Raw genomic sequence first — 12,544 nt, 5'->3', positions numbered from 1 at the left:
ATTAACACATAAACAAACCAACATGCCACAACTACCTAAATAGTTCTGTAGAACAGCTGAAAAAGCAAATTTCATCAAATTTAGACAGCTTATAATGGAATAAATAAGTATGGCGAGGTATTAACTAACCCTAAGTATCACAACGGGCAGCTTCTAGCCGGTTTGTTGAAGCTGGATCTCGGCCACACAAGGATCATTGGACAAGAAATCAGTTGAGCTGGACTAGAGCTGCCCAATTGTCTTAATAATGAATGCTCCACACTGTCTGTTAAGTAAAGAGAAAGAAAATACAGATCAGAAAGACTGAACAGGAAAGAAAAAGATCGTTAGGGTAGATGAATGTAGGACATCAATGAACATTTACTCAATACTTGCAGAACGTGTACTAATTATATTAGAGTGTTAAGAAGTGAGAGACTAGAGATGAGGAGGGCTCCAGAACTGCTTCCTGCTCTCTGAGAGCTTACAATCTATTTTAGACAATCTCTAATCTAGTGTCACAGTACAATGCTTAGTATATAAAAATGAGGAACAGGTCAACACAGAAATAAGTGAGTTAAAACATTCCTTTTATTTTTGAAAACATTATTAGGTGGGTTTTAAAAACATGCTTTTAGGGGTGCCTGGGTGGCTCAGTCGGTTAAGCGGCTGCCTTTGGCTCAAGTTGTGATCCCAGGGTCTTGGGATTGAGCCCCGCATCGGGCTCCCTGCTCGGCCTGCTTCTCCCTCTCCCTCTGCCTGCCTCTCTGCCTACTTGTTCTCTCTCTCTCTGTCAAATAAATAAATAAAATCTTAAAAAACAAAACAAAACATGCTTTTAAAAGGGGAATTTGGCAGAAGGCTGTTTAGAAAGTTGTTCAAAACCCAAAGGGTACCCTTCAAGTTGGCAATGGTAGGATAGCCATATAATAGAGTAATTCCATATATTTGTGTCATCCTGAAATTTTTTGTGTTAAGATTAGTTTGGGTCAAAGAAACACCTAGTTGCTACTATCCTTTTGGCACTTTGAGTGTTGGTCAGCTCCTAATTTAGGTAACCAAGCTGTCCCATGACATATTTTTAAATTTAGATACGCTCAAAATTTTCCATATTTGTTCCAGTATCTCTAGAGCAGTATTGTCTGATAGAACTTGTTGATGGGAAAGTTCTCTATCTACACTGTCAAATATGGTAGCCACTAGCTACATGGAACTATTTAGCATTTAAAATGTGGCTAGTTGCAGTTGAGGAACTGAATTTTAAATTTCATTTATTTTTAATTAATTTAAAATTGAAATTAGCCTTATGTGGCTAGTGGTTACTATATTGGGGACAGCGTGACTCTAGGGGTTCAAACTCATCTGGTTTGCTAAGCTCTATAGACTGACCTGAATTCTCTGGCTTGCTCAATACTGTCCAATACCACTCTGTATTGTTCATTGCTTTATTCTCAGTATCTGGAATACTGGCTAGCACATGGAGGTGCTCAATAAATATCTGGTAAATGAATGAAATTTGTGGTAATATATAGCTATTCAAGCCTGGTCAACTACTCACAGCTTATTGGCAATATGCTCTGGTACTCTCAGGAAAAATAGAGAAGTGAAGCCAAACTATTCTATGTAAGTGGAATTGCTTGAAGACTTCATATGTCTAGGGAGAACAGGAGCAGCTTCATTATAGCTCGAAGAAAAGAACTAGAAATAGTTGTGGATGAATAATTTAGGTTGATAAGTATGGGAATACTGAAGGGAGAATATAATATTTAATGGTAAGGAATTTAGAAAGGATGTGGATAACAGTTGATGAGAGTGATTAAGAGGAAAAAAATTACTTCAGATTAAAAAACCTAAATTCAGATTGTATACATGACTGAAGGATGGAAACTGAATATAGAGAAGTCTTTTATTTTTTTTAAGATTTTATTTATTTATTTGACAGAGAGAGACACAGCGAGAGAGGGAACACAAGAAGGGGGAGTGGGAGAAGGAGAAGCAGGCTCCCCGCTGAGCAGGGAGCCCGATGCAGGGCTCAATCCCAGGACCCTGGGACCATGACCTGAGCCGAAGGTAGACGCTTAACAACTGAGCCATCCAGGCGCCCCTGAATATAGAGAGGTCTTGAAGAAATAGTAATCTGGTTAGGCAATAATAGAGCTTAACAAAGGGATTTGGCAATGGAAAAACATTTTTATAAAGTTAGCTGAAAAGGGGACATAAAATAATATAAATAGACCATGTAGCATCAAGAGGTCAGAAAAATCACTGGTACTGTTTTGATTTTTAGGAGAGAAGAAAGATGAGCAAACTAACATTAAGACGTATGGATTCTGAAAATAAAATGTAAAAAATTGTGTATTCGTGATTTTGAGTTAGAGGAGGGAGTGACCACTCATTCAGGTGTTTTTTGTTTTTTAGGGTTAAATTAGGAAGAGAATCAGAGCACTAAGGTCAGAGTCACTATTAAACACTATTAAAGTGCAGAAGAAAACAGGAAAACTCCCTTATAAGACAGTTTACAGGGCAAAGGGAATAGTGCCATGATTAGTAGTTGGTAAAAGAAGAAATACATTTTTGAAAGAGATACTGACTCAAACTGAATGTAAGGAAAGAGAACCATATCTGAGAATTAATAAAATTTGAACACAGGCTGTTGACAGTATTGAATTTAAGAGAATCTAGGAGGACAAGAACTAGGATAAGACCCTTGGAATTTGGCTAAGTCATCAAATCTTGGCAATAAGTCTTACATGAGCTGTTTGAATAGATCTCAGTACTGAAGGAACAGTAATTTCATATGGAATGGAAAAGACACCCCTATACTCTTCCTTATTGCCTTTCCAAAACAGATAAATTTAAAATATCTTTAGTGAAATATGTAATACAAAATCCTCCTGCTTGTTTTCATATATCCTTAAAGTAGGGGATGATGGTATCCAAAAAAAGTTTCCAGTTCTGTAAGCGATTAAAATTTGATGAGTTGACTCTTGTGAAAAAGAAGGTGCTTATCCAAGTAACCTGTGTGCTAAGGGGAAAGAAAGAAGATTGAGCAAAATGAGAAAAAATGTCCAATCAGACGGAATGACAGACTCAGAATGCAAGGGAATTAAGTGCTCAAACTCAGAATGGAAATATGTAACTGGATATGCAAATAAAATATGCTACACATATAAGATAGCTTTTCCCCCATAAAAGAAGCATAACATTGGTCGTTTTCATGCTACAAGTATCAAATAGTTGAGATAGAGACTGTGTAGCCTCAAAGCTAAAAATATTTACTGTTGGGCCCTTTATATAAAGTTTGTTGACTCCTGCTTTAACCTGTTCAGGCTGCAAAGAAATTTTCAGGCCGAGCACTTCTGAAAATCTATGAAAGAAAACCTTAATAAGATGCCTTAAATTTAAAGAGTGTATATACTCCATATTGTGGAAATAAATAATCACCAACCTCAAATACATTGGATTCAGCTTGATTAAATGAAAGTCAAAATCAGACATTACAAGTTTAATAGAAATCTTGAGAGAAACTCAGAAGCTATTGAAACTAATGTTTTTGAGACTACAAAGAACAGGATTAACTAGGTACATGTTTAGATATATAAGATTAGTGAGTATCTATGCACTAGTTACCATAATGTTTAAGTTAAATCTATACTTATTCTGTTTTACCATCAGAAACTGAGTTTCCTGTCTTTACAAAAGCACAAAGAACTATCTTGTAATATTGAAGTTTGTTTCTAATACTTCCAAGGCCTTGACTTTCTAACACTGGGACTATTAGTGTTTTTTAAATAGAAAATTACATTTGTTATATTTGTTGTGGTAACTTGTGTTTATTTAATGTGGTAAACTGTATTTGCAATGTCTGGTTGGTATTATCCTTATCAGCCTGCTTCCTATGTCATTGCTTACCTAGTTTGAATAGCCTCAACCAGTATGGAAGACTTAAAAGCTCTTAGAATTAGGAACATGTGGCTAAAGACATTCCTCCTTGCAAAAATTTATGTTACAAGTGAAATAAAGTGACTCTAACACAGAGGCAAACTTTTTGTTTTTTAATTTTTGTTTCTTCTCTCTATATATTACAGGTACAACATAGGTTTTCATAAATAGTTGCAAGAAATTAACTGTTTTTGTGTATGTGTGCAGTGGACTCCTTTGGCAGTATATTGAGGTATATGGATCCCTTCTCAGAACCATGTTTTTAAATATAAAATATATAGGATTATAAAGTTATATTGTAATACATTTTTGTCCATAGCCTCTTTGGGGGGGTGGTCTTTGGACTAAATTAACTTTAAAACTCAATGCAGAATCTTAGTAACTCTTTTCCTTGAACTAAAGATTAAATGTAAATGATTAGAACAGTGGTTATTCTATAATACCATTAAGAAATCAGTATGTAACTTTTTTGCTACAAAGGTACTCATGACAGCATATAGACCCCATCTCTTGTACACAATCATCATTAACATTTTGAGCATAAAAAATGACATAATATTCAGTTTGGTTATCTTAATGTAATCTCAGATGCAATTTTAACATTTCAGGAAAACCAAATGCAACAAGATTCAGGTATGTATATTTAAGAGCAGCAACATGATTCTGAACTTAATTAGTGTAATTCCCTAATTCTTTAAGAGAATCTGATTGAGCTGGGATATACCATCATTTAAAATGTATTAAGAAGATAAAAAGAATAGTGATATGAATTGCCATTTGCAAAAACTTCCAACAGTTATACATTATAATGAGTAAATATATAATATGTATATTATATATAATGCACATTACCTTTTAAAGAAAGATGTAAGTACAAAGAAAAGATTGTCCTAATTATGACAGTATAATCATGGACTGATAGGAAACAATTATTGACAATATTTCAATGTTTATTTTTCATGTGGGGCACATCCACAACTAATTATACTACTGAATATAGGAAATCAGTAATTAAAAATATGGATTAGAACCTGAGTACCTTAATAATTTAAAAAAACAGGCTTAATTTTTTAAAACACTTTTAAGTTCATAGCAAAAACTGGTCAGAAAAGTACAGAGTTCCCATAGACTCCCTAACCCCATACATGGGTAACCTCCTCCACTAACATCTGGCAGTCAGAATGGTACATTTGTTACAACTGATGAACCTACACTGACACATTATTACCCAAAGTCCATAGTTTACATTAGGCTTCACTCTTGGTGTTACACATTTTATGGGTTTGGACAAATGTACAATGATACTATCATATAGAAGAGTTTCATTGACCTAAAAATTCTCTGTGCTCTATTCACCTCTCCCTCCCTCATCCCCTAACAACCACTCACTTTTTTACTGTTTCCATAGTTTTACCTTTCTCAAAATGTCATATAGTTGAAATCATATAGTATGTAGTGCTTTCAGACTGGCTTCTTTCAATAATATGATTTAAGGTTCCTCTATGTCTTTTATGGCTTTATAGCTCATTTCTTTTTATCACTCAATAATATTCCATTGTTTGGATATTACCACAATTTATCCATTCACCTACTGAAGGGCATCTTAGTTGCTTCCAAGTTTTGACAGTTGTGAATAAAGTGGTTATAAACATCTATATGCAGGTTTTTGTGTGGACATACGTTTTCTTTCTTTCTTTCTTTCTTTCTTTTTTTTTTTTAAGATTTTATTTGACAGAGAGCGAGCAAGAGCACAAGCAGGCAGAACAGCAGGCAGAGGCAGAGGGAGAAGCAGGCTCCCCGCTGAGCAGGGATCCTGATGTGGGGCTCAATCCCAGCACCCCGAGATCTGAAGGCAGATGCTTAACCGACTGAGCCACCCAGGTGCCCCATGAACATAAGTTTTCAACTCATTTGGGTGAATATCTGAGAGTGTGGTTAGATTCTGTGTAAGAGTATGGTTAGTTTCATAATGAACTGTCAAACTGTCTTCCAAACTGGTTGTACCATTTCTACCAGCAATGAATGAGAGTTCCTGTTGCTCCACATCCCTGTCAGCATTGGTGTTGTCAATGCTTTGTATTTTTGACATTGTAATATAGGTGTGTAGTGGTATCTCATTTTAATTTGCAATTCCCTATTCACACACGATGTTAAGTATCTTTTCATATGCTTATTTGCCATTTGTATATCTTCTTTGGTGAGGGGTCTATTAAGGCCTTCGCCCTGTTTTTTAATCAGTTTGTTCATTTTCTTATTGTTCAGCTTTAAGAATTCTCTGTATATTTTGGATAACATTTCTTTATCAGATATGTTTTTGTTTTCTCTCAATCTGTGGCTTGTCTTTTCATTTTCTTGACATTCTCTTTCACAGAGCTGAAGTTTTTAATTTTAATGAAGCCCAACTTACCAGTTATTTCTCTCATGAATCATGACTTCAGTGTTGTATCTAAAAAGTCATTGTCAAACTCATGGTCATTTAGATTTTCTCCTATGTTATCTTCTAGGAGTTTTACAGTTTTATGTTTTACATTTAGATCTGTGATCAACTTTGAATTAATTTTTGTGAGAAGTGTAACATCTGTGTTTAGATTCACTTTTTTTGTATGTGGATGTCTGGTTTTTCCAGCATCATTTGTTGAAAAGATTATCTTTTCTCCATTGTGCTGCATTTGCTCTTCTGTCAAAGATTAGTTGAATATATATGGGTCTATTTCTGGGCTCTCTATTCTGTTACATTGATTTGTCTGTTCTTTTACTAATACCACATTGTCTTGATTACTATAGCTTTATAGTGTCATGAAGTTGAGTAGTATTAGTCCTCGGACTTTTTTTTCCTTTAATATTGTGTTGGCTATTCTGGGTCTTTTGCATTTCCATATAAACTTTAAAATCAGTTTGTCAATATCCACAAAATAACTTGCTGAGATTTTGACTGGGATTGTGTTGAACCTGTAGATAAAGTTGGGAAGAACTGACATCTTGACAATATGGTGTCTTCCTATCCATGCACATGGAATATCTCTCCATTTATTTAGTTCTTTGATTTCTTTCATCAGAGTTTTATAATTTTTCTCATCTAGATCTTGTACATATTTCGTTAGATTTACACTTACGTATTTCCTTTTTTTATTCATTGCTGGTGAGCAGAAAAGCAATTGCCTTTTGCATATTAACTCTGTATCCTACAGCCTTGTTATAGTTGCTTATTACTTCCAGGAGTTTTTTGGTCAGTTCTGGATTTTCTACATAGATGATCATGTCATCTGCAAACAAAGGCAGTTTTATTTCTTCCTTCCCAATCTATATACTTTTGTTTCCTTTTCTTGTCTTTCCTCATTAGCTAGGACTTCCAGTACAATTTTGAAATGAAGAGGTGAAGTGAGACACCCTTGCCTTATTCCCCATTAATAATTTTACTACTCTTAAAAATACAGAAGTGGTACCTTTGATTCCACTAAATGTTCACACATGAAAAATTTTTTAATGTAACATTATAAGTAACAGCTGAAGTTAGGAAAAAATTATGGACTCAGGGCATGGACAGAGCTGAATATAATCTTGAGGGTGAAATCTTACTAATTATATTTACAGCACTTCAAATATTATTTTTCAAATGTAATGTTCAATAAATGCTTGATAAATTGAACTACTGAGAATGAGTTGTTACTTAAGACTTGTCATATGGTAGAGTCCATAAGACATGTCTATGCAAGGGGCAACTTATTTATGTGATTTATTAATTAACTTATGGCCAATAATTTATTTAGATTCTGTCAGATTTGACAGTACATAGTAATATGTGTCAGAAAGAGTAATGAATAATTTTTTAAAAAGATTTTATTTATTTATTTAATCGACAGAGAGAGAGCGAGAGAGGGAACACAAGTAGGGGGAGTGGGAAAGGGAGAAGCAGGCTTCCTGCCCAGCAGGGAGCCCAATGTGGGGCTCGATCCCAGGATTCTGGGCTCACGACCTGAGCGAAAGGCAGTCACTTAACCAAGTGAGCCACCCAGGAGCCCCAGTAATGAATAATTTTAATCTATAATTAAAGTTTTTTATTTTAGGTGTAGTTTCAATTTAATCTTCCAATTAAATCTTTGTTAGATTAGAAGGATAAACAAACTGATTTGATTTTGACTCCCTTCTTCTAAAAAGAAACTTTTTTTTTTTAAAGATTTTATTTATTTATTTGAGAGAGAGAGAATGAGAGACAGCACATGAGAAGGGGGAGGGTCAGAGGGAGAAGCAGACTCCCTGCCGAGCAGGGAGCCCGATGCGGGACTCGATCCCGGGACTCCAGGATCATGACCTGAGCTGAAGGCAGTCGCTTAACCAACTGAGCCACCCAGGCGCCCTTAAAAAGAAACTTTCTTAAAGAGCATTCAAGAAAGGAAAAAAAATACCAAAATTCATGATAGAAAGTGAAATTAAAGGAGTTGAGGTAACCTCCAAGTAGTATAAGCATTTTGAAATGATGTAAAATGGTATATATGAAAAAGACAAAATTGACAGTATAAGACAGAAAACATATCCTATAAATATTTTTCAAGTAAAAATTGTTTTGGCCAATTTTTAAAGTTGAGAGAGGAGGGTTTTAAATAAATCTTGGTTAAAATTTCCTGAACAACATAAAGGTCTCTTCCTTAAAGGTTTACAAGATGAAATAGGAGGTCTTTTCACCCTTGCAATGAAGAGCTAATAGAGTTTAGATTAAGAACATTTCACTACAGAAAGAATGAAGATAAGGTGTTTTGCAATGTACAAATACTTTAAAATCTGTCACTAATGTATTCATTCTGAAGTTTTAAAGATAAGCAACAGATACATGCTCTGAAACAACACTGTTTCATGAAAGGTGTAGCTAAAGTCTGAGGTAATTTATTTTAACTGATTTAGTTGTGTGGAGAAAACTAACTCAAATTGATAGAATCTTAAGTCTGAATAATGGAAAAGTAAGCAAAAATAATGGCTTTGGTAATACATATAGAAGACATTTCTAAGTGGACCACTAACATACAGCATGGTGACTATAATAATACCGTATTGCATATTTGAAAGTTGCTCAGAGAGATCTTAAGAATTCTTATCATAAGAAAAAAATTGTAAGCATGATAGGTTTTGGATGTTAACTAGACTTACTGTGATGATCATTTCATAATATATACATATGTTGTACACCTGAAACTAATATGTTATATGTCAATTATAGTTCATTGCTGTTTCTCTCACATATTACTTATTGTGTTGTTGTTCTTAGATGTTTTGTGGTTTTTGCCTTGAGAAAATTTTCTCCTGAGGGTATCATCAGCTAAGATGGTTGGTAATATTTAGATGGGTGGAAAAAAATAGAGGAATGGAGAGTGGTCCTAGCTCATGCTGTGGTTTGAGAAGCAGTGGGAGTTGTCATGACTGGGACATAGAGCCCTTAGGCATCATCATCTAGGCTGTAACAACTCTTTGTTGCCGTTTCAGTAGGCAGCCTTGCCTGCTAAGGGTCAGTCTCTCAATAGTTCTGCCTTGCACAGTGCTCTCCTTTCATACATGTAACTCATTATAGTTAGTGAAAATAGCCAGTATACTTTATTGAATTTATATTTACTTTGTGACTAAAATATTATCAACTTATGTAAATGTTAGAAAAGAAGTAGCTTTCTCTTTGCAAGGCACAAAATTCATATGTATTATTCATATATAGTGTTTTTAGGTCTTATTTATTCGAATCTGAGTTATGATTATGATATTAAAGTCTCCTATCACAGCTATTTCTTTCTCTTGGTATTTTTAGCAGTTTTTACTTTATGTATATATTTTATGTTTTTTATTTTTATTAAGAAATCTCTATACCCAAGATGGGGCTCGAATTTATGATCCTGGATCAAGAGTTGCACACTCTTCCAAATGAGCCAGCCAGGTGCCCCTACTTTATACTTTTGATGTTACAGTATTAGACTGACTTTTTCATTTAATTAAATTAATTAATTTTTAAAGAGATTTATTTATTTATTTTTAGAGAGCAAGCGAGAGAGTGAGAGCTGGGAGAAGGGGCAGAGGGAGAGGAAAAAAGAATCTTGAGCAGACTCCCTGCTGAGTGTATAGCCTGACTGGGGGCTCAATCTCACAACCCTGAGATCGTGACCTGAGCCGAAATCAAGAGTCAGACACTCAACCGACTGAGCCACCCAGGTGCCCCCTCTATTTTATTTTTTAAAGTTTTATTTAAGTAATCTCTCTACCCCATGTGGGGCTCGAACTCACAACCCCAAAATCAAGAGTGGCATGCTCCTCTGACTGAGCCGGCCAGGCGCCCCTACTTTATATTTTTGATGTTATGTTATTAGACTTACTTATTCATATTAGATTTGACTTTTTATCACAATAAACTGGACTTCTCTGTCTTGTTTAATGCTTTTTACTTTGAAATTTACTTTCTTATTAATGTCATCCTGGGTTTTTTCCCTGATGTTGTTCACATTTGCCTGATATATCTTGGCTGGAAACAATCTGCTGTTCATTGCACTTTTGAAGTTAATTTTTATTATTAAAGTAATTATATACCTAGTTTTAAAAAGCAAATAGTGGTTAAAGGGTACAGAAAAAAGAGCTTCAACACACTCCTCCTCCCCTGCCACTCCACTCCTACCTATTTCACTTCACTTTTTCAGAGGTGGTCACATTCATTTGTTTGTTTCTTCTAGTATTTATTTCTGTATTCCTATCTCTATTAACTGAACAATTTTCACTATCTAATGACTTCTTATGGTAGATAAAGATTTTAACTCTTTCATATCTCTCTTATTTCCTTGCCCATCCTCTTTATGTCCTAGGTTTTGCTTAAATTTATGTTAATTATTTTAATTATTATGCTTAAATACTGTTCACTAATGAGCCATCTGGTATATTATAATTACATTTTCTTTTTTGAACACCTTTTTGTTTTTTACTAATTGCTTCATTTTCCCCATTCATTTAGTTTTCTTCAAACCTATGGTTAAGTCTCTCCATATTCTTTCCACAGTTCTGTAAGATACTTAATACAACTTTCTACACAAATAAAAATTACTTCTCCTGCAGAGAACAATCCTGAATCTTGCTCTAATTCAGGACTGATTGTTCTCTAAATCAGCTACACAGCTATCATCTAGAGACTTCTTTTTATCATCATCCTTGGAATTCCCAAAGCCTTTGCCCTGTGTTAGATGCCTGTTTTTTTTTGTTTTCTGGGTTTTTTTTTTTCCCCATCCCATGTCTTTTCCTAGTTTATTCTCTTGTTTTGGTGAAATACATGTTTAACAGCATCCTGAGAAATGATGCATGTGACGTAAATTTTTTGAGACTCTACTGTATGAAAATATATTTTTTCATTTATGTCTATTATAGAATCCTAGATTAAAATTGTCATTAAACATTTTTAAAGCTTTACTCCATTGTTTTCTAGCTTCCAGTGTTGCTGATTCTTTGTATGTGATCTATTTTCTTGCTTTTAGAATTTTTTTTATCCCTACCATTCTGAAATTTCACAATAATGTGTCTTACTATGAGTCTTTTGCAGTAATTATGCCAAGTAATTGGTAGACCCTTTTAATCTAGAGATCCTTGTCCTTAACTTCCTAGGGAATTTTATTGTGTTAACTTTTTGCTTATTTCCTCCAAATCATTTATTTTTCTGGAATTAATATTTGACTTCTTGGATTAATCTTCTAATCTTTTAAAAAATTTTTTGGATTAATCTTCTAATTTTATCTTTTTCTCTATTATTATTCACCTCTGTCTTTTTTTGTTCTATTTTCTCAAAAGCTTTTGCCTATGTTTTACATTTAATTTATTTCAGCTATCACATTAATGGAAATACTAGCACAATTTGAGTAAGGTATATAGTTTAAGAGGATTGTATTAATGTTCATTCCCTGTACCAGTCTTCTCTAGTCAAAGAACAGTAGGGTGAAGGATATACAGAAACTCTATTCTATTTTTACAACTTTTCTGTAAATCTTGAAATTACTTCAAAATACAAAGTTAAAAAAAGTTAAAAGGACCAATATGTTTGAGAAAAAATGAAGTGTTTGCCAGGCTGTCTATGCATGGACCACTTCTCATTAATTTTCTCTTATCTCTAAGAGGGTATTAATTACAGTATCTTTGCTATTTTCTTCTGTCCCGCTGTATTATATGTTTCTTTCTGTTTGTTGTGGTCTCTCATTCTGGAGGCTTTCTTCTAATGTGATTGCATGTCCATATTTAAGAGGGAAGCTCTAAAATCCTAATGGGGGAAAGTTCTTTGTGCATGGATAGGTTTGTCAATGAACTTTACTGTTAGGGATTTCAGAAGACCAGCTAAGTTTTTCTCTTGGTAGAAAGCATGCTTAGGTTAGAATCCTGGATCTGCCACTTATTAGTTCTGCTACTTAGGCAATTTACTTTTCATGCTTAAAGTGATCAAGGTTAATTATTACCAGCAATCAGATATACTGGCATCTTGTATCCCTTGAAATGATACACTGAAAACATCACTTCTGTGATATTCTTGCCCCAAATGCATAACTACTTTTTTTAAGATTTTATTTTTTTTTAAAGTAATTTCTACACCCAAAGTGGGGCCTGAACTCACAACCCCGAGATCAAGAAT

General features: G+C 34.2%; 1 protein-coding gene across 2 annotated transcripts in view; it reads left to right on the top strand.

Moving 5' to 3' along the window:
- MARS2 (methionyl-tRNA synthetase 2, mitochondrial) overlaps window positions 1-5,670 on the top strand; it is a 29,119-nt gene extending 23,449 nt beyond the window's left edge. Inside the window, exons 4-5 of one of the 2 annotated variants that reach the window (XM_035007454.1) lie at window positions 4,068-4,153; window positions 5,643-5,670. The gene's annotated coding sequence lies outside the window, so the exon portion shown is untranslated. Of the gene's footprint in view, window positions 1-4,067; window positions 4,573-5,642 lie in introns of those variants that run through there. The other variant, XM_035007453.1, reaches the window with a different exon arrangement.
- Window positions 5,671-12,544: the final 6,874 nt, after the last annotated feature.

The sequence above is a fragment of the Mirounga leonina genome, unplaced genomic scaffold, assembly GCF_011800145.1.
Source record: "Mirounga leonina isolate KUSES-001 unplaced genomic scaffold, KU_Mleo_1.0 Mir_151, whole genome shotgun sequence".
Taxonomy (NCBI): Eukaryota; Metazoa; Chordata; class Mammalia; order Carnivora; family Phocidae; genus Mirounga; species Mirounga leonina.
This window is presented reverse-complemented; position numbering and strand designations above follow the sequence as displayed.